At 38.1% G+C, this 26,205-nt stretch overlaps 1 long non-coding RNA gene across 6 annotated transcripts in view; it reads right to left on the bottom strand.

The window, feature by feature from the left end:
- The window catches only part of LOC136007136 (uncharacterized), a 110,259-nt gene that overhangs the window by 1,818 nt on the left and 82,236 nt on the right, over positions 1 to 26,205 (bottom strand). For 3 of the 6 annotated variants that reach the window (XR_010609494.1, XR_010609497.1, XR_010609496.1), the window contains 5 exons: positions 8,807 to 8,855; positions 7,566 to 7,693; positions 3,883 to 4,045; positions 1,466 to 1,550; positions 24 to 153 (listed from right to left, as the gene is read on the bottom strand). This is a non-coding gene — a long non-coding RNA (uncharacterized LOC136007136). Of the gene's footprint in view, positions 1 to 23; positions 154 to 1,456; positions 1,551 to 3,882; positions 4,046 to 7,565; positions 7,694 to 8,806; positions 8,856 to 10,971; positions 11,089 to 26,205 lie in introns of those variants that run through there. The other 3 variants (XR_010609499.1, XR_010609495.1, XR_010609498.1) reach the window with 3 other exon arrangements.

The raw sequence follows: 26,205 nt of genomic DNA, 5'->3' as shown, positions 1-26,205 counted from the left end.
ATATTTGGCACCTATGAAATTACCATTAAGCTCCTTCAGGGTATGCTGCTGTATGGGGTATCTTTATATGCACATCTTTAGGCAAGGACTTGATCTCCCTGTGATTGATAGAGGCGCTTACCACAATGGAATCATAATCAAGTCTGAGGTCCTCTGGAGAAATAAGAACAAATAATAATGACAGTAATGCTTTAATATCCTACTAAGCAAGAATCATTTCTGCTTTCTTGTAACTTAATGTTTTTTTCCTTATCATTTATATCCATAAGATGTTGAGGCTTATGTGACCACATTGTGACCACACTGTGACCACACTAGGGTCTTCTGCAGAATACCAGCCATAACTAAACAGCAGCATGACAAACTAACATACGTATTCAACAAGTCTGGGGTTCTTTAGATGAACATTTTTGAAGCTGAAGAACTTGCCTACAAAGCAGAAAGGGGAAGCTTGAAAGATGAAAGGCCAATTTTATCATTCCAAGAAAGCAAGAACCCCAGCATTTCAGATCACCACTGTATGTGCTTCCTGAAAATGGATGCATTTGTGAATTCTGCAGCAGCAGGGGACTACAAGAATGTGCATTTTTGTGTTTGGAGGTATATGAAATATGTTGGTTTAGGCCAGTGTGGAATGGCAGACAAAAGGCTAGTAGAGAAAGGCTGGGTAAGAGGCTGGATTTAGAACAACAAAGGGTGAATTAGTGGGGAAGGGGAAGAACCAGTTAACATTGACGCAAAAGGATTTGCACTTCTCTCAGACCTGTGTTTGCTCTGTAGTTCATGGACATGAGAGGCTAGGAAAAAAATAATAATAATAAAAAAAGTGGCTTATTCCACCTTTGGGTGCTAAGCACCTTGAACAAATGGGAAGGGGGAGAAAAGGAAGCCATACAAATGGGAAGGGCAGACTTACACACAGTAGTAAACAGACAGAATGCAAGAAAAGCAGATCCTACAAACACATAAGATTATTTGTTGTCCCCCTCCTCCTCTGAGGTCCATAAGACGCCCACATTCCCTGTTAATAACTGCAAAATGCAGATAAGACACAATGTTTGATGAAGATAAGCTCCAGATCTCTCGAAATAAAGACATACCAGCTAAACAGATAAATATTATATGGCAAGGAATATACCTACAGTAAACAATTCTGTTGATGCAATGCAATTTATAATCTCATTTGTTGATTTTGGAACAACATGTTTGTTCAGAGCCTGTAATAAACAACTAAATGTTCTTTCTTCAGAAAGAGCAAATCAACCAAGTTAGTTAAGAACTATTCTAAGAATACTTAATAGCATCCAGGTTCAGTGACTGATTTTCTATTTTAAGCAGGAAGAGAGGTACAGCACAAACAATCTACAGGATAAAAGCCTGACAGCAAAAACTCCACACATACCAAAGAATAACGTGTCTATGACAGCTACAACAGCAGCAATTTTCAGCTTCTTACACTACTCACGCAACACACTTTGCAGTCATCCCTCCTGCATAAATCTGTATGTTATAATTTTGCGTTCCAATGGATCAGTTTGTATGCTCCGTATCTGCAAATGAGCCAGATAATACAGAACGTGAGAAGTGATTTGTGCTATCAGTGACATCAGGAGTTTTGCAGCTGTAGTTATTAACAGATATTTTTTCATCCAGCAGCATCGACTGAAATCAATCATTCTGATAACTAGGCATGGCATGAGCCGTCCGCCCTGTCATTTCAATCTGATTAATCACACATACACAGACCTTTACCTTAAAGGACCAATTGTTCACATTTAATCACAAAGATACATTCAAGCATACCATCACAGGTTACTAAATTTAAGTGTAATTTACGTCTTATATTTTGGCAAATATGTTTATGATAATATGGCTTTGGCATATAGACGTATTGTTTCATTCATTCTAGAAACATTAAAATCTAGGCTAATGTGTTGTACTTTGAATCATTTATCACATCATATTTGCAGCTTTTGAAGCTTCCATTATACACGTATCTTTTTCTGCAGATTTATCCTAATAACCCAGGTGCAGATAAGTTATTAGTTATTATGTCTTCTTCAGACTATGCTTGCTAGACAGTGTGTATTTTCATCATAGATGAAAATTGACTTCATCTTACTTAAACATCCTATATTCTATTAACTGGTCCTTCTTTTGTTTCAATTTTCCTTTTAAACCTTGGAACAAAGCACAGCTCTTCCATTAAGAGTTATGCAAGAGTTGTTCTTTCTTTTCTCAGTTTTGGGGTGTGGGTTTTCTTTAAATCTGTTTGATTTTCTTTTTAAAAGAAAAAGCATAAAAGAGCATCTTTATACAAGTTTAAAACTCTACAAGTCAAAGTAGACCGCCCCAACAAAACCACGCTGCTATGCTAAAAACAAGTTGAATTTCAGATCTGTCAAACCAGTAACATATTTGACTCTCCTTGAAACATCCTACATTCCAGATACACTTCTCAATTTAGGCCTAAAAGCACAAAAGCATTCAAGAATCTTTGGGTTCACCACTACTCAGCAAACCACATACGCATATGTTTCGCTTTCAGTTCAGAAGCCAATGAAATATAAGAATGTGCTGAAAATTCAGTGTAAGCCTTAGTGTTCAGCTGATTCAAGTAGACAAGCCCATAATCTTTGGCTTTGCTGCCAAACTGAAGTAATATGTGGCAGACAACTGTATTATTTGTTATGTGCACCCAAAAGGTGACTCCTTAAGCTTTTAGATTCTTCAAAAGTATAAATTCAACAACATTTTACAATAGCGTATATTTTACTGAAGGGTCAGATCCATATACAAATAATTATTTTTTTATTTACTGTTTCTACACTAGATAATACTTTCTCTTTATAACATGTACTTTTTCAGACTGTTGTACTTGAATCTATACATGAACTGCCTTAGTAACATTTTTACATTTTACATTTAAATAAGTACATTTTAAAATAATTTAGTAAGTATTTTTGTTTAAATAAGGCAACAAACTGTTAGTTTAAAATAAAATACAATGCAAATAAACCGCACCTTTCTTTTATTTGTAGCCCAAATGTCCAGGAGGCCCCTAAATGACAGGCTTCCATTCTAACTGCTCCCCAGCGGGGCTCTCAGAAAATGACAGGTTGTATAGGTTGGTGAGCACCACTTGCCAGAGAAGAGAAAGCATTCTTTTGCCAAATAATTTTGAAGAGAAGAGGCAAAGTGTTGGAAGCAACCAGAGTTGTTTAAGTAAATTGCAGAGACATAAATTCATTAACAGAGTGCAAGTATTTACTCAAAACTGCACAGTGCATTTATTTGCTCAGTCCTGAACTGGGAGGTAGAAGGACACTGCTTTCCACCATGTCATGCACCAACAGTACATACATTATAACAATTCCAGAGGTTCAATCATCACTTAATAATGCAATCAACAGAAGTCAGGCAGAATGCAACGGGAGTGTAATCACCACTAGAAGTTTTAATGTAAGCCCCCTTTAAGATACAGAAAGCTAATTTTTCAAAACATTCCTCCTCATCACACCCTAAAGTATTTTTCAGAGCAAGAACAACTGTTAATGTTATTATACCCACTCAATTTAGCATCAAAACACTATATACTTTTGGTCTTGGTGTTGCAATGCACCTCTATCAAGTAGAAAACAGGTATCAATGAACCACACATCAACCTATAGTTTATGCAGAATATCTTGTTAGGGATACAGCAAGTGATATTTTGATTTTTCTCTAAGCTCTGCAAACCAGATTGAAGTGAGGATTTCTGTACATATAGCCATATACAAATTAGAAATTGAGAAAATGCAACCACAGATCAGAACATTAGTGCATCTAATGCGTGGCCCATCTCAATAGCTGCTAGCATCGAGGAATGTGCAAAATACCCACCATTAATACATTATGATAATATCTCCCAAGTCACAGGTTGCGTCCACATCGTTGTCAGTGATAGCTAGTCATTAGCCAGTTGTTGATTTTCCAGTCTCTTTTTAAATAAGACTGTACTTTCAACCTTCTGAAATTGGTAGAGATGCCTTTCACAAGTTAAATTCTGTAGTTAAGGGGAAAAAAAAAAAAAATGCTTAAGTTCCCTCCCTTCTCCTCCCCCCATCTAAGCCTACTGGCTCATAATTACACTGGATTCCCCTGATTCTTACGGAAGATGGTGAAGAGCTAGTCCCTACTTATCCCCTCTGCAGCAATCATCTTTGTATTCACCTCTACCATAGCACTTCCCACGTATGTACCTCTTCTACGCTTTAACGTTTCATTCTGTTCAGCCTGCCCTTGTATATAAAGTCATCTAAGTACACTTTCTGTTTTTTTCTTACGACCATTTGATAATGGGATAAGTTGATAATCGCATTCCAAAAAAGAACTGTCGTGGTTCAAACCGAGCCACACAGCTCATCCACTCACCCCCCAGCCCCCCTCCTCTTCTCCCTCTTTCATTCCTCCCCCCCCCCCCCCCCGCCTCCCCTATCCCACAGGGATGAGGAGGAGAATCAAGAGAATGTAACTCCCACAGGCTGAGATAAGAAACAGACCAGTAACTAAGGTATAGCACAAATCACTACTGCTACCACCAATGATAATAATGATAAGAGAAAATAACAAGAGAAGAGAATACAATACCACCGCCAAACTAGTTCGACCCCCCCAAAGAGAGCCCATGCCCTTCCGGGTAACTCCCAGTTACCTCCCTGGGCATGACGTGCTGTGGTATGGAATACCTCTTTGGCTAGTTTGGGTCAGGTGCCCTGTCTCTGCTTCCTCCCGGCCTCCCCTCGTCCCTGGCAGAGCATGAGACTCACAAAGTCCTTAGTCAGTGTAAGCATTACTTAGCAACAACTAAAAACATCGGCGTTATCAGCTCTGTTCCCAGGCTGAAAGTCAAAACACAGCGCTGCACCAGCTACTAAGAAGGAGAAAAACTGACTGCTACAGCTAAACCAAGGACAAGAACTTGACAAAAAAATAGTTTGAAATTCAGAGTAAATTAGAACTATCTTTCCCTCTTCAAAAGTTGAAAAGCTGTTAACTATCCCCCACTACATCACATTTTATTCATTTGATTTCTTTTCAATACTACACCACAGCAGCCCTCTGGAGAACTTTTTCAAGTATTTTCAATTTATGACCTGACTGTTTTATTAAGTATTCCGTTATTATAAAAAAAGGCTTACAAAAACTATCAAAATCATCTTCTTGAAGACAAGAAATTTCAGCCTTTTTTGATTTATCCTTCTAAAAATGTTTTCATGCTCAGATTTTTCTGTATTCTCTCCAACACTTTTGTGTGAAACCAGTTGATACAATAAATCACTGAGCATTTCAAATGCAATTTGAAATCACTGATTTAGAAAGGCATACTAACAGGTTTTGACTTCTTTATTCCCATTCCTTATGTCTTATGCTGCATCCATGACTTCTCACCCTGCAATTAGAAAACTGACCTGCCCTGACTGGAAGGCATATAGAATGGCAAAAAGCAAACTGCACAGAACACAGGACATGACAGCTTTACCTGAGAGGTGCCTGAGACCTCACAGCTCATAAGGAGCCTCTTAAGTTAGGATTTCCTTATGTAAAAATAATGTAAATAAATCAACAAATAGACACAGTAAAGAGTAATTCCGAGTAGCTAATTTTTCTCACAACACACACAAAAATTCCTTTTTTTTTTTTTTAATGTAATAATGCATTTTTAGCCTCCTGAAAAGAAACACTTGCTTTTATTACACAAATCTAGTTTAAAGAGTTGAATGTCACAGGATATCATAGGAGCCATGAACTTCAGTGGGACTGTTTTTTTTGGTCCAGATTCAAGAGTATCTTTCAAGAGAGGACCCAAGTAGGTATCCATTAACCAGGTAGGAAGAATTTCTTTCAACAGATTATTGTAATTTAATAAAATATTTCTTGTATTTTCCTATTAATAACATAGTAAAGCAAAACAGGACACTGAAGACAAAGCAGTGGCTCGATGGATTATGAAATATGTCATGCAGCAAAGGCCCTTGACTTTCCAAGGAGGAATGAAGCAATTTGCATGGTCAGGATTTTCTTTGCTGATTAATTGGATTATATTATGAGGTTTTGGGGACTGGGGGGCTGTTTCTTACATAGGTTTTCACTGGCCACTGTATGCTCAAGGTCGATTTCTGTTACTTAATTTGTTAACCTAATAACAAAACCAAAATTAAGATACAAGGCAGTACATTACATCTTCCCAGTTGGGCTGACCCATTTTGCAGCTTCTAGCAGAGGAATATACTTCACCTGCAAAAAAAACATATTTTGTCTCCTCAGAGAAAATAAATTTATCAATAATGAAGCAATATTTTAATCAACTACAGTTTGATATGACTCAATTTGTAGAAGGAAAGTTACAATTTTAAATGGATTTCAGTGTGGAGAAAATTTAAAGAAAGAGTTGTTCAGAAAACTGATTACATAATGCTCCCCAAAATTTCTAACTTGAATGTTGTCTCTGAGAAGCTAGAAATGCGGTCAACATGGTGTTCAACATATTCATGTACTAAGGCTTCTGGAAGACTATAATGTGGTTTTTCAAGAATGCCGGTGCCAGATATTATCTCATCTGTAACTGTCATATTTATTTTTAACTAATTTAAGAAACTGAAATACATTTAGGAAACAAGGAAAGTTGAATTTATCAGAACTGAATCTGAGACATTAATAGCGTAAGTAATAAAATGAGGAATATTAACTGCAGTTGATTGCTACCATCATAGTGCAGTACAATGAGGATCACCTAGACACCATGAAATTCTTAGAGCTTAAATATTTTCTTTTTTTAATATATTTAGTGTATTTCAGGAAGTCAACATTGTAATAATTTTCTAAAATCAATTGGGGGGGGGAGAGAGTAGTTGGTGGGGGCTAGCAAGAAAGAATTCTGCCATCACGCCCTCTTATGTCAAGCCTCTAGACACAAAGATGTCAAAAAGGATAGCTCTTACTGATTTAATACAATGAATATATAGAGAGGAAAATAAAATAGAATAGAAAAAAAGTCCCAGAATCTGAAATCAATACTAATATGGCGGGGAGAGGAGGCTAAGAGAGAAAAAAAATGAACAGATTCAAAGCAATATTTTAAAATAAGGTCACTAAAATACATTTTATGCATATTTCATCATTAACTGATACGAATATACACCAAAAAAACCTGCTAAGAATTTAATATTATAAAACTCTAAAAACTGCATGGTATGTTCTAACTGCTTTCAACTGTCAAGTGAGATGTGGACAGTGAGACAGGTCTGAAAGCATACATAAATTTATTTTTTTTTGTCATTGTAATATGTTTGCAATTATAACATTACCTAAATTCAGCTTTGATCACGTAATTGCAATCAAGACACTGGGCATACAATATATTGCTATATATCAACAAACACAGGTGCTAAACAGGCCTTTCCTTCTAGTTACATTGCAGTGATATGGTCATAATTGATATTTTTGTCACGTTGCTGCATAAGTCCCAGTTTGTGCTGCATAAATGCACAGAAATTCAGCTGCATTTCACTGTTCTCTTCACCTACCTGCCATTTTACTTTCTGCTCTCTTCCACTCTTGTCTCTTCCCTCCAGTCTTTCATTGAGAATTCAGTATTACTTCTTCTGCTTGTTGAAAGGAAAAGGAGCCTATAGTGTCTGCAGATTGCATGGTCCTGAACAAAAATCAGCAAAATTGCAATCAACATCCAGATAAGGTCCTCTAATTTCAGTCTGAATACGAAGTATAATTTAAATCACAACACTGCTAACACTGAAGTTAAAAAAAACACACCAAAAAAACCCACACTAAAACACACACCCCTCAAAACAAAAACAAAAAATGACAAAAAAAAAAAAACACAATGAAAGAGAATATGTGATGAAACAAAAGAATCAGATGTGATTTATGCTCTAAGTCTAATTTTATAGAATAGATTTAAGATAGGACACACCGACCATATTAATATTCAAGTCTTTCCCTTTAAGTATCACACAGCCACTAATCAGAGCTGAAGGGGACTGAGCTTTTCTCACACTATTCATTCTCATTTTAAAATGACTTAATTTTGAACTATTTTATATTCAAAACACTTTTCTTTATCTGGCATGTAACCCCTATAGTTCAAGTAGTTAAACAAACAGCACCTAATTTTATATTCTATAAAATTAATTTCAATAGAGTGGCTGATAAAAACCAGAAAGGTTTTACTATTTTACAGGTATTTCTAAAGCTTGTCCCTCCAGAATTAAATTTTCATAGCAGCTACTTCATAAGCAAGATTTTTTTTTAATGAGGTGTAACTTACATATGCTGTAGAACGTATTTCACAATACACCTGGTTGTGCTATTAACATATAAGCATGTCTTCAAAACAACAAAACAAAACACCACAATGAAAAGCAAAGATTTCATCAGAGAATTACAGATCAATCATGGTACCCAAACCAAATGGTGCTCCTGGCACCACAATGGTCATACACTGGCTCTGTTTAGCAGCAATGTCTGCCTTACACAGTTAGCACCTCTCACCCATCTGAAACTCTCAGCTCAGCTTTTGCTTTTACAACCGGTCCTCTGAAGCTGCATCTACTGGATTTTTAAATCACCAACATTTATTGATTCCCTTGTAATTTAGGTTTGGGGTTTTTTTCTGATAATAAGATTCAGTTCATCTTGTCACACTTGAATAGTCCATGATAATCCCTGCTTTCCCAGGCCAACACTGGTTACAAAACAGAATTATTGGAATGCAGACAAAGATTTTTTCCAACTGCTATTCAAATACCTGGACTAAGGATTTTTCCTTTTGAACATCATGCAGGAATTTAAAGCACCTAAGAAGGGAGAAAAAACTTATTACAGCAACATGGAAAGAGACATTATGAGTATCTTAACTACTTTTAGAATTCAAAAGCTTGAAGACACATCTTCCCCTCAGTTTCAGGCAGCTTTGCACAGGGCCCATGAGATTGGTGCAAAGGGTCATTCTTCTGCCTTGACCACAGCAGCATTCCAAAAATATGGTTGCACATATGTGCAAGAGTACTCCCATCCATCAGCATTTGTTTTATTCACTCAAATGACTCAGCAATGTTCTGCTGCATTCAAAATATCATGAGGGCACAAAACGAGAAAAGCCTGGGCTGATGTTACCAGAGAACAGAGCCTCTGAGGATGGAGATGGCCATGTAAGCAGTTCAAACTAAACCTCTTGCCACTACAGCAGTGTCTAAGCAAAATCCTCCTACCCATCCAGTTCAGAAAAAGGAGAGGGAACTCATGACAGTGAGCTAGGAGGAGACTGAGGAAAGTATGTTTGTAGACAATAAGCGCGTACAGCACTTACACTAAGAGCACTAATGGACCCCTGGAATAGGTACCAGTGCAGACAGAAGTAGAAGGGCCAGCTTGTCTCTGAACTACCCTTCCAGATGCATTAAATCTAATTGAATACATTAGTCGCAACACTTTTGTCTGTATTTATTTCTGGTTCCACTTATACAAAAGCTATGTTCTCATGGCAGGAATCTCTGCCTCCCCACTTTTCCACATTACTTGTCAAATCACACACAGACTTCACTATGGCATAAGGTAATGGGCAGTGAGGTCCTTCCGAATCTGGACAAGAGACAAACAGAACCTTCTGTGACTTCCTATTTTCTCAGGATGGTCCATAGTATTGCCATTTTAACAGAAGTCTGACGTATACGTCTTCTCTCTTGAAACCCACATATTCCACCCACTTTCTCCCCTTTTTGCTAAGTCTGCTTGGCCAGAGAGTACAGCTCTTCATGAAGCCCCTAACACTGTAGGCGGACAGCAGCAATCTCAGAACATATTGCAGAGATTAAATGAAACTTGAGGAAAATAAATCTTTTCTCTCTGATCTTTTAAAAGAAGTAAGAATTCAGAAGGGAGGGAAATGGTGATATGAATAAGAGCACATACTGCTTTTTGAGCATGTGTTCTAGCATGTTTCCAGTTTAGAGCAATCCAGTTACACTTTTCACTTAAGCTGCAAAAGCTGTATATTGGCTGTACTCACTTTGTCCCACGATTTTGGATACTGGTAACTTTCTTTTCAAAAGCCTGCAATCAGTGCTCTGTAGAGCCTTTCTCACATCAATGGGAATAAATTTTTTTAGGGGGTATAATGAATTTCAGAAGAGAGAGACTTTCCTAACAGCCCACACTGCTGTCCATCTCAAGTACATTCCTGTGATTCCATGCAGAAAAGCAGTAGTGAAAGGCCAAGTTTTCCAACAATACCTTGTTTCTTCCATGTGGAAGCCCCCCTCGCCTGTTGAGGAAACACTGCTTTGTTGAGAAACAGTTTCTTCAACCTTCAGTTTCTCATGTCTTTGCTGTACCAATATTGTCTCTTCAAAAGTGAGAAGTGTCTCCCATTGAGTCACTTTTCCCATGATATTTTGCTCCCTTATAGACTGTCTATTAAATTGTCAGCTGTCACAGAGGAGCAACTTTGTGAACAGTTGTAATAACAAAATCTCTTCAATGGCAGTGTTCCCTCCATATGCATACCAGTGGGGTTTATTTATGCTCATAAAAATTGTTGGAGCTTTCTTGTATATTTTCTACAGAAACTTGGAAGATACGTAACATCTAATCCAATTAAAAAAAAAAAAACAAACAAAACAAAACAAACCTTCACAAACTGTTTCTTACCCCTTACGGTTTGACTGCTGTTATTTATGCTGCTTTATACTCCTCATCAAGGTGGTCTAACCCTGTCTGTGCCATTTGAGCTGGTGCCAGATACCTGTACAAGCAGCACACAGAGGCACATCACAGCAACCTCTCCTCAACTGTGTGCTGCACTGATTAATGGGGATCGGTGCCCAAACATGCGTAAGAGGCCTGAGAAGCATCTGACAGCTGTTAAGTTTTCACTAAGCTTAGGTGATGACACTTCCCACCCACCTTCCTCACCTGTGCAAGACCAGAGCAGGGAAGTGAGGCTGGGTGGTTAGACCACACTGACAAGATAAACAGATGCCCTTGAAAACGCCACAGTCCTATTGACGTCAAAAAGCAATGGATTGGGTCCCCTGTCAGACACAGAAAGCAGACATCTGCTTCACTGCAAATGCAAAGAGGAATTCATTAAATCAAGCATAGTCTTATTCCAAACCAAACACTATTAACATTTGAAGTGCTTAAAATTTTTAACTAATGTAAATTCTCTTCAAAGTCTCTTGATTTCCTGTGTTAAATAATGATAAATGTTCAAATCATGAATTTTATGATTTCTTATTATTTTATTGTTTAATTTTGTTGAGGCTTCTTGATACTTTCCCTGTGCTGCTCCCCCCTCCCTGTTCTATGCATTTCTCTCCCCTGCTGTGTGCATCTGCTGTGTGTCTCTCTCACTTGCTCTCTCCCTGCTGTGTACATCCACTATTCCTCCCCACCACTCCTATATGCATGTTTGCCATCTATCTCTCTCCCCCTCCTGCTGTGTGTATTCACTGCCTCTCCCCCTCCCCCAGCACACGTATCCATCGTGCATCTTTCTCTGCTTCTGCTGTGCACGAGTCTTTTCTCAGTAACTCCTACAGGCATTCAAGCACAACCTCCTCTGTCTGCCTGTCCTTCCTCTTCCCTTTTTTTCAGCTCCTCTTTGCATATCTCTTATCCCTGCTTGTCTTTATCCTTTTCTTCTTTCTGTCTTTTTGATATTCTGATTCCTTCTCCCTCCTTATCTGCACCACCCTTCCCTCGGTTTCCCCCTTATACCATTTCTCTCCAATTCTCTCCGATCTGCTCTTGCAAATTGATTCTACAAGTAAAATGTTCTGCTTGCTCTGCAGAGGTGTGCAAACCTGCATTGCAAACCATCTAGCACTGTGTCAAATCTAATGGCAGCCAGCTTAATTTGCAGAGGAATTCTTCCTTCCTACCAACAGACACACAGGGTAGTCTCCCAAAAGACTTTCCCTATCCCTTTTTCCTCATATTTCTGCACTACTGGGTTTATTTCCATGTAAAGCAGAGTAGTTAAGGTATCTCAGTGCGTAACTGTTAGGTTCATATTGGCAAAAGGAAAAGATCTATTACAACACTGAGCAGTTAGGGTCATGACAAACTAAACATATTAATTATTACAAAATACCTGGGTAGATATGAAATATTGTGGATGCTTATTGGCCTTGTGAAGGAGCAGTCAGTAATGCGTAAAACACCACAAAACTCTAGAAACTTGGTTATCTCTGCTTCCCTTCTCCTTGCCAGGAGGAGCAGTGGTCATCACAAGTCAAGAGGAGCAGAATATTATAGGCATGGGTTCTGGCCCTGCAAGCTTAGTCCCAGGCAACTCTGGAGACCCTGTAAGGTCAGATGTCCCTGAAATGGCCAGGCTGAGATGGATGACTTTTAAAAGACAGAGAGCATCTCCTAGGCTGATGAACATTTTCTGGTTGGTGACTGCTTCAAGCTGCTGCTCATGACTGGTGTAGCAAGTCACCAGACATTCTTGGCACAAGCAAGACTCCCATAGCTCCTGAATGCTCAGCTCTTTCAGCCCCATGAAATATGACAAAGGCACTTCACAGAAGAACTGTTCACAAAGTTGCTCCTTTGTGACTGAGCTGACAATTTAATAGACAGTCTATAAGGGAACAAAATAGCATGGGAAAAGTGACTCAACGGGAGATACACCAAGAAGGTATTCTTCATTATGTTATTCCACATATCTGCAATATGTTAAATCTAGAAGCACTAACCAAAGGGTAACAGAGACTGGCTTTTGAAAAGGCATATACTCATGTTACAGGCATGCACAAATATCCCGCACACCTAAGTCTTACTAAAGGTTTTTCAGATCATCATCTACTTAAAAATAGATTGGAACTACAATGCTCCCACCTATCAGTTCTGACCCTAAACTTGGCAAAATAGTTCCTACTCCAAAACGTGCAGACAGCTCTGTAGTTTTTTGTCAAAGTCTTCTATTACGGTGGTACTTTACCAGATTGCAAGTACTTCCACAGCTACTGACAAATTTTATGGAACCATATGTGAGTTGTTAAGACTGTCAGTAAAGTACTCCCCGATATTAAATTCAATTTACTTTTCTTCCACCACAGACAGCACTGCTAATCTTCCTGTTTTTAAAATGAGGCAGAACTTTATATTAAAATGCATAATCACACCTGCTTTACATTTTGTATTAAATAAGTACATTCTGTTTTAAGAGTGCATGATCAATGTCATTTTAGTAGGATGAAATTTTGGTAGTTGCACAGAAAAAAAGGGATGAAGGATTTAGTGCTTCAAAAATGACCTGGGATTGAGAAATAGCCTCAGTTGCTGAATACCTCTGTGAAAGTGATCAACACAAAAATGGATAACATTGCCACTGACATCACACAGTTTGAGTGTTGACACTCCAAAGAGATAATAATAATGGTGCAAAAGATCAAAGTTCCTGTCACAGTCTTTCTGTACTTTCAAGAAGATGATGGTACATCAATTTATCCCTGGTTCAGTATTTAGAAATGTTCTTTTTCTTTCTTTATTCAAAGAACTTTAAGACTCATCTACGTGACTCTGCTAATTCTGCAAAGAATCACATATTGGGCAGGTCCATACCTATATATGAAAGCTTTTAAAGTGAACTAGGATATTTGTAATGAAAAGAACTTTATATAAACATGAACGAATAGTGGGAAAATATTAGGGATATTCTTTTCCACATCAAAATACCTTTAATATTTTTGTTACCTTCCTAAAGTTAAAAATGCCATTTGTATTTTAAAGAATAAGTCACCACCATATCCCAACTAGACTAAAAGTGATTTTTTCTTGGCCATCTACAAATAGGTCAAACCAGTTCGAATTTCCTGCCCCTTTTGCCAAACAAACGTTCTTTATTTGAGAATAAATTTCCATGCCTTGATGAAATAAGCTGCTCACAGGAGAGTGATCTAACAAAAATGACTGAGGCTCAGGATATGAATGTAGAACTGATTGCTTGACCTGCTCTGTAACACAGCTCGTATCATGCATGTGCACCTGAGTAGCTATTATGATTTGCACATCTTCTGTCTGAATGACTGCCATCCTATCTGTAATAACTTTACAAGTTAAATCACCATCTGTTTCACAGGCTTTCTAATGTTTATATCTCCCTTTTCTGTCTGTGCTAGTTTTGGCTAGGGTAGAGTTCAGAAAAGAACAAAACTGTTTTCCTGTATTGTATGAGAAGAAGTATCCCTGTGCTCAGCTGGAGAGCTAAACTAATGCAATTTAACTGTCTCTATCAAGCCAAGACATGGGTTTTAGCATTCAGAGGAAACGAAATGAAAACCATGACCCTGTTGCCCCTATAGACGGCAAAATAGACCAAGAAACACATTACATATTTTCTTTCCTCCTTCCAGCTTATCTGGTAAAGCTTCTTAAACAGTAATGTAACAGGTGATAATGAGTGTACATGAAACAGATCTCTGGCATGTACCAACAGAAATGATACACTATTTATAAGGATACCATGTAGGTCCTAGGAAGTAGCTTCCATGCTGTTATTCAAGTCTTCATTATTAAAAGACAAACAACCCAACACAAAAACAAACAAACAAAAAAAAAAACCACACAAAAAAAGACCCCACAAATAAACCCCAAACACCAAAAACAACACCAAGACCAAACCAACACACTAACACAAAGGAAGCCAAACCTCCCTCTTCCAAACCTAAACAAAAAACAAATCAAACAAAAAAAAAAAAAAAAAACAACAACCCAAACAAAACTCAACAAAGCCACATTGACCTAACCTTGTCTACAAAACTCAGGGAAACAGAACATATGCCCTCCACCACCTGGGGAATCCATAATCTCGTTCCTTACATTTTTACTACACAATTATAAAAGCAGACAACGCTGGCATCTGCTGCATGTAGCTCAGAGATGATACTGTGCAGGTCAGAGATTTACAAAGGTCTGGCAGGAAGGGGCTCAAAGGTAACCTTTGCAAAACATACCCCAATATGGATTTGCAGAAGCATTCTGGCACGGTCAGAATTGCTATTCAGCTCCCAACATTCCAGATTAAAAAGTCAAGAGTAGAGATCATAGTGACTATTTATAATATCTTTCACACTGGACAAGATTAAGGTTAATCAGTTTGTCTCTCTCTATGCCTCTCCTGGACACAGTCAGAATCTTTAGGGTTTTGTTAATGCTAAAAAAAAGTGCTACTCAATTAAAATGACAAATAGGCATTAGAAACTGACCACTTACAAAAGGAGCTTCTGCTATGCTTCTGTATGCTGCTCTATTATTCAGTTTTACTGACAGAAAGAAAAATTACTTTCCACTAGTTGTTTGTCATAGTCTGCTCTCTTCCCTCCCCATGACAAGCAGTTCAGAGAGCTAGCAATACGGTGCCATCTATCAGGAAGCACAGAACCAAAACAGTTGCGAAGTCATTTTTCTAATGCACATACACCCTTAGTCTTCCCCTCCCTCTCTCTCACATACACACCTCTTCTGTCCACACCATGGTTTTACCCTCTTCAAACTGATAAAGAGCCCTCAGAGCATTTAGTTTACAAGTTAGAGATGTAGCCTTAATGGTCATTACTGTAACACTGAATTATGCTGTCAGAAGAGCCAACAGCCCAGGAAACCCTTGCCTGATCCCAACCATCACACAGCAAAACCACAGAACAGCATGTTAATGACAAGGAGTCATCCTGTGAGCACACAGGTTCCTTCCCTTGCCCCAAGGCAGGGTTACTTACAGCAGCCCTTTAGGCAGCCAAAGGCTACCTAACCTTTTCTTAAAGGATGTCCAGTAGCAACATCTTCACATCCTCCCTTTGGACACATAACTATCTAGCAATAGTAACCTTTAGATTGAGTCAATTTTACTGTAGCCATTGACCAAAAATGTTTCCAAGGAGCCAAGCAAGAGCTAAAGCTTTCAGAAGTCCCATTGGCAGCAGTTGCAGAAGTTACCGGCACAGAATGGAGGTTACAAGATAGGTTCAGAGCAAATTCTGACCAAAATGGTTGAAAAAAGCAAACATACAAACAACAACAACAGCAACAGCCACTCAGGGAAAAGGGAAAATAGCGTAGCTCTGAAGTTTCTCTGTCCATTGCTACAAGAAAATGGGAGTTGTTATGCTACTTTACAAAGTTGCAGACCATTCTCAATGGAGAGTTCCTTGGGAATTTGAAACCAAAACAAAGCTCCCACGCTGCTATTCCAGGATGAAAAGCAGGGCCCTACAAGCTTTGAGATGTTAACCTCTCTTTTTATTTTCTAATTCTTTTTCAATTGCAGCACTACTAGCAGGGAGGGTATCTTGGGCATACAGACTTTTATCACTTCCAAATATTTAAGAAATTAGATGCTGGCAGTTTTACACTGTCTTCTTATTGCAAAAGGAAAGAATTCATGTACAAAGACACTGTCTTCTTGCTATTAAAGCAAGCAACAGCTGAAAAACTCTGCTGTGTGAAGCATCTCTACTCATCTTCCTTGTAATCACCTTCAAAAGTCACCAAAGATTTTGAAGTACAGGGCACTGAAACAAATGTTCAGTGTCTTTTAAAGTGCCCAGAAATTAATGAGCTGCCAGACTCATCAATTTCTAGAAACCAAGGTGACAGAACTATCAAAGACCCAGAGAAGTAACCACTGCATTTTCTTGCCTGACCTTCTGTGATGATGTGCAGAGGAATGCAGGAGCCACAGGCCTTATTAGAGGGAAAGAGTGCTTTGTTCTTGTAGCTTTCAAAACAAGGTAGAATGATCTTTTCCAATGCAGCTGAAGCAATTCTATCACCAGTGTCATTTTTTTTTCTGATGTCTAAGCTGCCTTCTTCAGAACCAGTTCTTTCCCCAAACACAAAGAGCTGGCAGAAAGACAGAATGTGGGTAGCTGGGCTTTCATCCACAAACGCAGTAGCAATGCTTGTTAAAGGAAAAATGTACACTAAAAACCAACAGTGTCATTACTGTTTATTTGCTGACAGACGTAAGCCCAGATAAGGGGGGCAGCTTAAGCACACAGTCCAGGTCTCTCGCAAGGATAAGAAGCCCACTGCTTGGAAGGAGACAATGTGCTTTGGAAAACCAGACTACCTAAAACCTGGATTCTGCTTTTTTGGCACTCAAGTGTCCTGATTGATTATTCCAGCTCATTTTCACAGTTCCATAGGACAGACTCTGTCAGAAATCCACTCTGCCCTTCCACCCTCTCCCTCACTTCAGTTTTGGCCTTTTACTCCTCTTTTGCTTGGTTATACCTTCCACCCCCCCCTTCCTTTTGTTTCTCCGACATAAAAAGAGAGAGAGAGAGAGAGATGACAGGTGACCTGAGGAAAGGATCTATCTAATCTAGACGCTGAGAGAAAAGAGGCCCAACAGGGTTGTCTGTAGATTACACAAATAGGGTGATCTATATATAGGGTGATCTATAGGTGCTAAGTGCCCTGACTACCTGTCCTGCAACAAAAGAACAGTTCAACAATAATTATTCTGAGGGAAATACACATACAACATCCAAGCACAAATATGCATGAAATAATTCAAGTACAGGTTATCTGATAAAAAACTCATCAGTTTTACCTATTAAAAACAAAACAAAAACTCAAAAACAAAAAAACAAGCTCCTAATGAACCTTCTACCTTAGATAAAAATTTTAAGAAAATGTTGCTCAATTCTTATACCAGGCATGTCCAGCTACAATACCCAAATAATGTAATGCTTAATCTATGATCAGACTGTCTGGAGGTAGGCTTTTGCTTTAAGCCTAATTTAAGCTATTTTAAATTTCAAACCAGAAACAGACAGTCAGGGAATTAGTATTGACATATTTTGCTTCCCAAGATCAGTAAACTAAACAATCTCCAGAAGGAAATTAACAAAATAATATCTTTTATGAAAAAAAAAAAAACCAACAACCAAACCAACCCACAAACCAATAAACAAAAAAAAAAAAAACAACAAAAAAAAAACCAAACAACAACCCAGGTTTGTAAAACAGACACCTAATATAAAGACAAGAATAGCTATGATTAAGACTGCAACTTAAAAATGAGCTATAGCAAGGAAAATTAGAGCTACAATATCACCTGTCTTTTTAATTAAAGTATTTTTCCTCTTAAAAGACATTTCAGTAGGACAAAAGAACTTGAACTGCATTCTGCTCTCAATTGCTTGACATAACCTGTCAATTCACAGTGAGATAAAATGAAATAGTATCGATAAATGCTGAAACACTGGCCATTTATTAATCAGTCTGGGTTTTGAACTGAGTTTCCTACTGATATATTATGAAATCTAAATTTGTTTTACACGGAGGAGCATGTATGAAGTCAGTAGCAAACACACTGCAATAGCAAGTCAACAGCAAAAACAGTTAGTGCATTTATATATAGTACAAACTGCAGTAGAAATTAAAGCAGCAGATGTACAGAGCAGCAACAGTAAAACAGTGCAAGGTGCTGAAAATCCTAAGAAACAAAGAATCTTACAGATGCACAAGAACGACTGTGCTGAATTCCAGTCTTCTTGTATGTATCGAGACACCTTAACCCAGTTATGAAAAGCACAACTTTTTAAATAGTATTACATATACACTATGCCTACTCCTTTTCACCTTCACCTACATTCATATAGCTACGGCACTCTCTATACTGGCAATTATAGCTCATACTCATTTGCTACTCTTTTTGCATACTTATATTAATTTTGTATTTCATTCATTATAGGGTTCATTTTACTTTATTGACAAAGGGCCAAAATCTCTAAAGATGCATTCAAAGTGTCATGCTGAGTAAGATGACACTTCACTGTGCACAGGCCCAGTAGCATGCTGTACCCTACTTCTACAACTCCTGTTGTACCAACAACCATCTACTTCTCCCTTAGGTTTATCAGACGTGCTATGAAGGATCCCTTCCAGCTACTTCACAAGACAATCCTGTTTCTGTGTAGACTGCCTGGTAAAATGGGAGAAAGCAATCTGTTTTACATGCTTACTTGCTTAGTTTCTCAAAGATCAGTCAACCAGTCACGTTTTAAGGACACTGGGTGATTTTTTGCTTTCCAAATCAACAGTTAAGCATGACTGTAGACAATGCTGAAGGCAAGGAACATACTGGTTTCAGAGTTAGCCAGTAGCCCTTTACAAATCTCTTTCCCAGAGTATCATGAATCTCAGATCCTGGCTCCAAAGTGACCCTACTGTCAAAACACCTTCAACAGGAGTGCTGCAGTTTGCTTCTCCCAGCCTGACACATAGTGCTTGTGAGGTATCCAGGCAGCAACTTCAATTAAATTTAATTTCAGCAGGAAAGACCTCTCAAGTGTTACAAAGAAGATATTACAATACCTACACTTAATCCTTTTTACCAGATTGCCCTACAATGCCCTGGGCCTATGACTTGGAGTAACAGGTGACTGCATGAAATTTTCAGGGGATGCAAAAGCATTTAACACCTTAAGTAAAAAGACACAGTCCACCATCGCATTACTGAGGCAAACAGCCATACTCGTTCCTTAAAGAGAAAGAAATCCCTTTGCTAAGCAACCCCTCATTTTGCAATGCCCCCACCCTAGTGAGGATCTTTATTACCCCCTTCCCTCTACAATTGCATTTTTCCTCAAAAGCAAACACCTCCTGATGCCACCTTCCCTCTGGATGTGGGGAGACAACGGCTTTTTTGTCTGAGACGTGGCAGATGGCACCCTCAGAGCTGAGATGCCCAAGGATCCTCTCCTTGTGGTTGCCATGACTCATTAAAGCAGGCAATAGCAATGCCAGCGCTTGAGGACTGTCTTTTTTTCTGCAGCAGCAGCAAAGGCATTTCAAAGGAACAGCCACTAATAGCAGATTTCTTGATTCACCCTGACTGGCTGTTAGGAGCCCTGAAGAATTGATACCACAACCATGGAGACAGATCCAGAGAGCATCACATGCCCCCACTCTCTAACAGTCTGTGGCTTTTCCAGAAATGTCAATGGTCACAACATCTGAGAAGCAGGAAAGAAATGTTGAAGCTGGAAAAGTATAAAAAAGGGAAGGAGCTTTCCTTTACTCCCTCTACACCAGGTAATTACCTAGGCATATAACGCTGAGGTCATGTAGAAAATTACACTATCATACCATACATTATGAACATTACTTGATGCATAAAAAAAAAACCCATAACAAAACAGAATTTGTGTATATATCTTCTTATAAAGACACCATTATTCACTCAACTTCTGAACTCTATGCAAACAGGTACATATACCACAACTTACCAAAACAAGCACAATAAACTACGTAAGTATATTTAAAACTGTATTCACCTCTGACTTCTTTACTTATGATTAACATGCTAGTTTATATTGATTGATACTAATTTTGTGATGGCAAGATTCAAAACTTTCAACTTTGGGGGAAAAAAAGACACTCACCCCACCCACCCCAAATAAAAACTAACCCTAAAACCTTCAGAAAGACTTTTTTCTTTTTATTCTCTAATAAATAGATAACTTTTCATTTTGTACTGCCTGTAGGCTTGGATAGTCAATATTGATTCAAGGTTTTATGTATTTCATTGTATCACAGACAACACAAGATCCTTCGCTCCTTTCTCTGCTCTTCCTTATACTACATCTAACAGATCACAAAATCCCAGACCTTAAACCCTTCAACACTGCACATGTATAGTTTTGCACTGCCTCTTAAGCAAGCCTTTGGTTATACAGCTCTCCTTCTAGTCCTTAACTTCATCAAAAGATAGTAAATCTAAATAATTCTATTGACTTGAGAGATCTATTTGGGGATTCATTGCATTTTTGGATGAGGGCATGAGGGGGACAGTGGGAGGAAGGAAAGGGGTACAAGGGAACCTGGGAACCACAGTACTTACTACAGCAATACTGCATTAGAAAGCACCATGAGCAGGAATTAGAAAGCTCTGGGGACCCTTTTTGCACATGTACAAGGAACGTGCTTTAAATAAAAGAAAAGCTGAATGCCAAAATGCCTAGAGGGTCAGACAGGCTCTTTGTGAACTTCCAGACAGAACCAAGACACTGGAAAAACAGTCAAGTGCCACTGTGGATCTCGCTGTCAGTTATTAGGTAAAGAAATAATATGACCTGCACTGCAGAAAAGGCCTTGCTTCAAAATGGATATAGTAGTTCTGAGTATATATGGGTGTCCATAGACAAACCATCTCTCAGCTTGTTAACAGAGGGTTATGTGTCCTGGCAAGTCTCGAGAGACTGTATTGCACAGACTGAAAGCATCTTTGTAGCAGTTTCAGCTAATAGGCCTTTCTGCTTCCTAATGGACCCAAATATGTCTTTTGTGATACGAGCCTCTTGCTTTTAGATAGCAGAAGCTTGGCAAGTGACTTATCTTCAAAACATCAGCATAGGTTATTTGTATGTGCCCATTACAGGACAGCAGTCAATACAGGCTTTCTCAAATCAGAATAGATCTGCAGAGAAGTTACATCAAACTACAGAAGTTCAATACCAAACTACAGAACAAATAGCTGGATCTAGTAATCACCTGAATGGTCCAATTACCAATGGTCCAAAAGTGCAATTACCAAGGCTGTTACAGCATACTTAGCATCCTTCATACCTCCTTCACAAATGACTAAAGGAGTTAACATTATTCTAAGCAACATTATTTCACAGTCTCTCTGTAAGCAATAGGATAATAATCATAATAAAAAAATTCAGCCATAATTTAAAGAAAAAGAAGGGGGGGGGGGGGAAGACAAAAACAACACACCAAGCCACCAAAACAGTTTACTTATATACAGCTTTATATACTTATATATAGCTTATATATAGGAAAGGGTTGGGGGTGAGAAAAATTGCACTTTAACTGACTTATTTTGTAATAAATAATGGGAGCACAGGTATGTTTCTGTTCACAATTAAAAAGCCCCAAGAAAATCTTCTCTGCTGGCATTTTGGATAAAATTTTAGCACTCTCCAGTCTGTCTAATTGCTATGATACCGTACGCAGCCTGCCTCAAAGCACAGAACATATGGCATCCTCAAACGATTTGATATCATTTTTTCTTTAAAACGTACAAGTCGGTCATTGTTACCCCTCTGTGGAATTACTCAAACAGCTGCTACCTTCCAACTAAGAGGTAAGAAAATCTTTGTCTTTTTTTGCTGCTGTTAATTTCACTGACACACTTCTGTCACATAATGAGAGTCGGTAATATGGCTATAATGCATTTTAATGTTGCATATTTGATCCATGGTGTAAACAACACTTTGGTGAAGACTGACATCTACAAAAGGATGCTTTTGATGTTGCTTGCAAGAGAATCCAAATCATGAGGTACACATTTTAAACTGCAAGAAATTCATTTAATAATTAAAGCTATATGAATTATGATACTCTGTTGATGTTCACTACTACAATCACAAATGTGACACTTGAACCCACTCATAATGCATAAAATGTATTAGTTTTAGAAATATTTTCAACTCTTTATCACCAAATAGATTATTCTTTTTTTAACTGTCCTTTACTTACAGAATAATGATTTGCTAAGATGCACTTTTAGTTTAGAATTGGAAAGTAGATGTGTCTAACGATACCTTACTCATTCTACATACAGCAGGGTTATGAATTTCTGTTTTCTGAGCTCTTATCTTCCACGGTTCACAGATCCCATCTCTCCTTGATCATCAGGGTATCTCCCCAAATTGAACTTTTTTTTCCCTTTCTATTCTTTCAAACTGACAAATTTTTCATTCTTTATCAGAAGATTAATGAAATAATAACTAAAGTGAGAAGAAGAACACACCACCAAAAGATAAAATGATAAATGACTAAAAAACCCCACAAAGTAGAGGGGAAAAAATAAAAATTAGAAAGGGAAATAATCAAATCATGATCATACACCATAGAAATCATACATGAACATCACATCCTACCACATGTGATGGGGGAAAAGGGGGGCAGGCAGAAAAGGTGCCCAAAATAATTTTACAGTTGAGTCATAGAGACATTCTTATAGGGATCATCCTGGATCCATCAAGACAGTTGACCAAGCTTTGTTTTCCTTTTTTTTCTCCTTTTGAGTTTTAGTTGTAGCTCACATTTTTAGCTAACAGATACAAACTTTTCTTCCAGTAGAAGAACACTAATGGAAAACAGCCAACAGTTAAAAGTTTCCACAACCAGCAGATGACAAACATTATTTTTATAGCCTAAAGACTGCAGTTTTATTACAATTTACTAATAAATAATTTATACTATTATAGAAAAAGTGCATAAAGTCCCTCCTGATAGTTCAAAGGCTCATATTAAACCATATTTTCAAAATCTTTATGAATTCCAACACACCTGTATTGAAGACCAACCTATTCTGAAAAAAAAAATCTATCATTTTACTATACATTAAGTGCCATCAGTATATTATCGGCCCTGTAATAAATAGAATTAACCAGGCAATAAATTACTGAAGAATACTAACTGCGTAAAAGATATAAAATGACCCAATAAAGGAAGAAATCGCAAGGCATCCAATCCACAATATACATTAAACTTCAAAGACTTTTAGATAGCTCATAACAGACAGATCAGCAATGGCTTTGGTTTAATATACTTACCTGCCCCCCACCCCAGCTTCAGACTGAATGGGAGACGCAGAGAACATACAAGTTCAAAGTGTAACATGTTAGAATCTCAGCAAACATAACTTTCAACAATTTCAGAAGCATCAATAATTTAAAGAATTTATTAGAATTTATACTGTGGGATAGGTCCTTTCATGCTTAGGTTCTGCTCAAAACTCAAAAATATAAAACACTTAAAAAAATAGATATATAAAAGAAAATCATTGTGCTGTGATTGACCATTCTTCCTAGATGTATACAGCTACTCCTAATCCTATGCTCTCATAGAAAGACATACATCATCTTTTCTATCAAAACTGTCTTCTTTTTACCATGGCTCCCTCCCTCAAAAATATTTCTATTAAGGTTTTCTTCTACTTTTATCAATGTAGGGGATTGCTAAGAATATAAAAATCTTTTTACTGGAATCTAAGTTACCTTGAGAACAGACATGCCTTTTTTGCCAAGACACAAAACAGGCATTTCTCAATTATTTGAAATTTCAGGATTTATAAGGGATAGTTGGATACATGCACATGCATATTTACATTAAACACATCGTATGGTAAGAATATATTCTTGTCTATAAAGCCCACCATAAGCTTGAAAAGTGAGGTGACACTGTCATTCTCTTATGGTACAGCCAAAAATTTCCGGATAATTATCATCAGTTTACAAATTTTCCCTGTTGGAAGTCAAGAGTTTCCATGGCGCAGAGAGAGAAATTTTCTTGTCAAATCATCTATGAGATCTATTTGAAAGAAGCTTTACTACATGCTTTTCCAAGCCTTATTTGCACTTAAGCCTGGTAGTGTAGGGAAACCAAAAACATTTAAACAGTAATACTTAAGGTAGCTTGTCTGCTTATTAGATCGCGCAAGTTAACTGAAACTTTACAAAAAGTAACCACAGTGCATCTATGTGACCCCTGGAATTAAGAGCTGTGTAACAAACACGGCTTATCAATCAGTAAATTCAATGCCTTGGTAAGCTATGTGAGCTCTATAGCAAAAAACCTCTTGCAGGTAGCACGTGGTTACATCTCAAAGCCTGCTCAAAAATCAAAGGGAAGAAATAAGCACACATGCATACCAATGACATCCCCATCCCCTAAATGTTCTCTTCCGCCCTATGAGGACCTGTTAGATTTTGGTCTCTTCTGCAGAAACCATACTTTTCATTTTCCACCCACTTCTAAGTAGCGGAAGGAACGCCTCCTCAGAAACAGGCTCCTCTATTTCAGAAAATAAACGAACAAGTTGTTTAACAACTGAACAACCAAAAAGCCAAAACCAAAAAGCCCCAGGCTCCTCCAGCAGTCGCATCAGGCTGGGATGGGGGGAGAATTTCAACACTTCAACATCCAGTTCAAAAGCCAAATCCTTGGTTTCTCCAGTAGGTGAGTGACAGCCTTTCACTGCTGATGACACTGTAACGGCCCTTTCACACCTTTGTGAACTTTCTTCATTAAGACCCAGCAACCTGCTAAGCAAACGGATGATCTACTTCAGTGACTCTCAGAGCAGGGGACAGAGTTCTTTCAGCAGTGCCAGCTGAAGCAGCTTCATCCTCCTCCAAAATCCTTCCCCCACTTCCCACCCCTTCTTCTGTGGTACCATCTCAGTTAAAGAAAAACATCCTTTATTGCCGTATACCCATATATGATATTTCACAAGACAGAAAAGAAGTCCGAAGGATGTCGGGTTTTTTTAATCATTACAGATCGATTTTTCAGCCATTTCTGTATTAATAAGTGAGCATCGTGTAGTTAACGTTAAGACTGCAGTTCAAAACACAGTTTAATGAACTGAAAAAAAAAAAAAGGAAAAAAGAAAAAGCAGAAAACCCACCCTTACATGTATGAATTATTTTAAAACACAACATTCAGCAAGGAAGAAGACAGAAGGACAGGACTCAACTATCCATTTATACGGCTGTGAGACTGCAGCACAGAACTTCAGCCTGCTCTGATCGCATGTGGATTGCAGTCGGTACTCCTCAAGGCATCACCCACAGCTTCCCAGGTTATGCACAGAGAGAAGGGAAAAGCTAACACCTCCCTTTTTCACATATGGTGCTAGCATATGCTAAGCAGACAACAGAACTGTAGAGCTGCAGACAGGAAAGTAAAAACCTCTGCTTCAATCCACAGAATGGACAGGGGCAATTCCAGCAGTTAAATACCAGCAGTATGTCAAAAATACAGTAGACTGAGCCTGTGGTAAAAGAAGTCAAAGATTTAAGCGATGGTCATCCGGTTGACAGCCTGCAGGTCATATTGTCAGAGCACTTAGAGGTAGAATTACACAGAGATGACAAAATAACTGGTCTTTGGTCTCTATTAGAGGAGGAGGGTAGAAGGGAAGAAGATGCCAGTTAAGATAAAACCACGTAAAATTCTTAAACCTAGATTATAACACTGGAGTATTAGAAAATAAGGAAGTGCTTTTGATCTGTATTTCTGAGAAACAAAATAACAAAAGGAGAGTTCTAGACTGGATCATGGCATCGGTACCTAATATTAATAAGCAAAACATTTCCAATCTTAATTTTT

This window comes from Lathamus discolor, chromosome 1 (genome assembly GCF_037157495.1).
Source record: "Lathamus discolor isolate bLatDis1 chromosome 1, bLatDis1.hap1, whole genome shotgun sequence".
Lineage (NCBI taxonomy): Eukaryota > Metazoa > Chordata > Aves > Psittaciformes > Psittacidae > Lathamus > Lathamus discolor.
The sequence above is the reverse complement of the archived record's forward strand: the minus strand, read 5'-3'. Positions and strand labels throughout refer to the sequence as shown.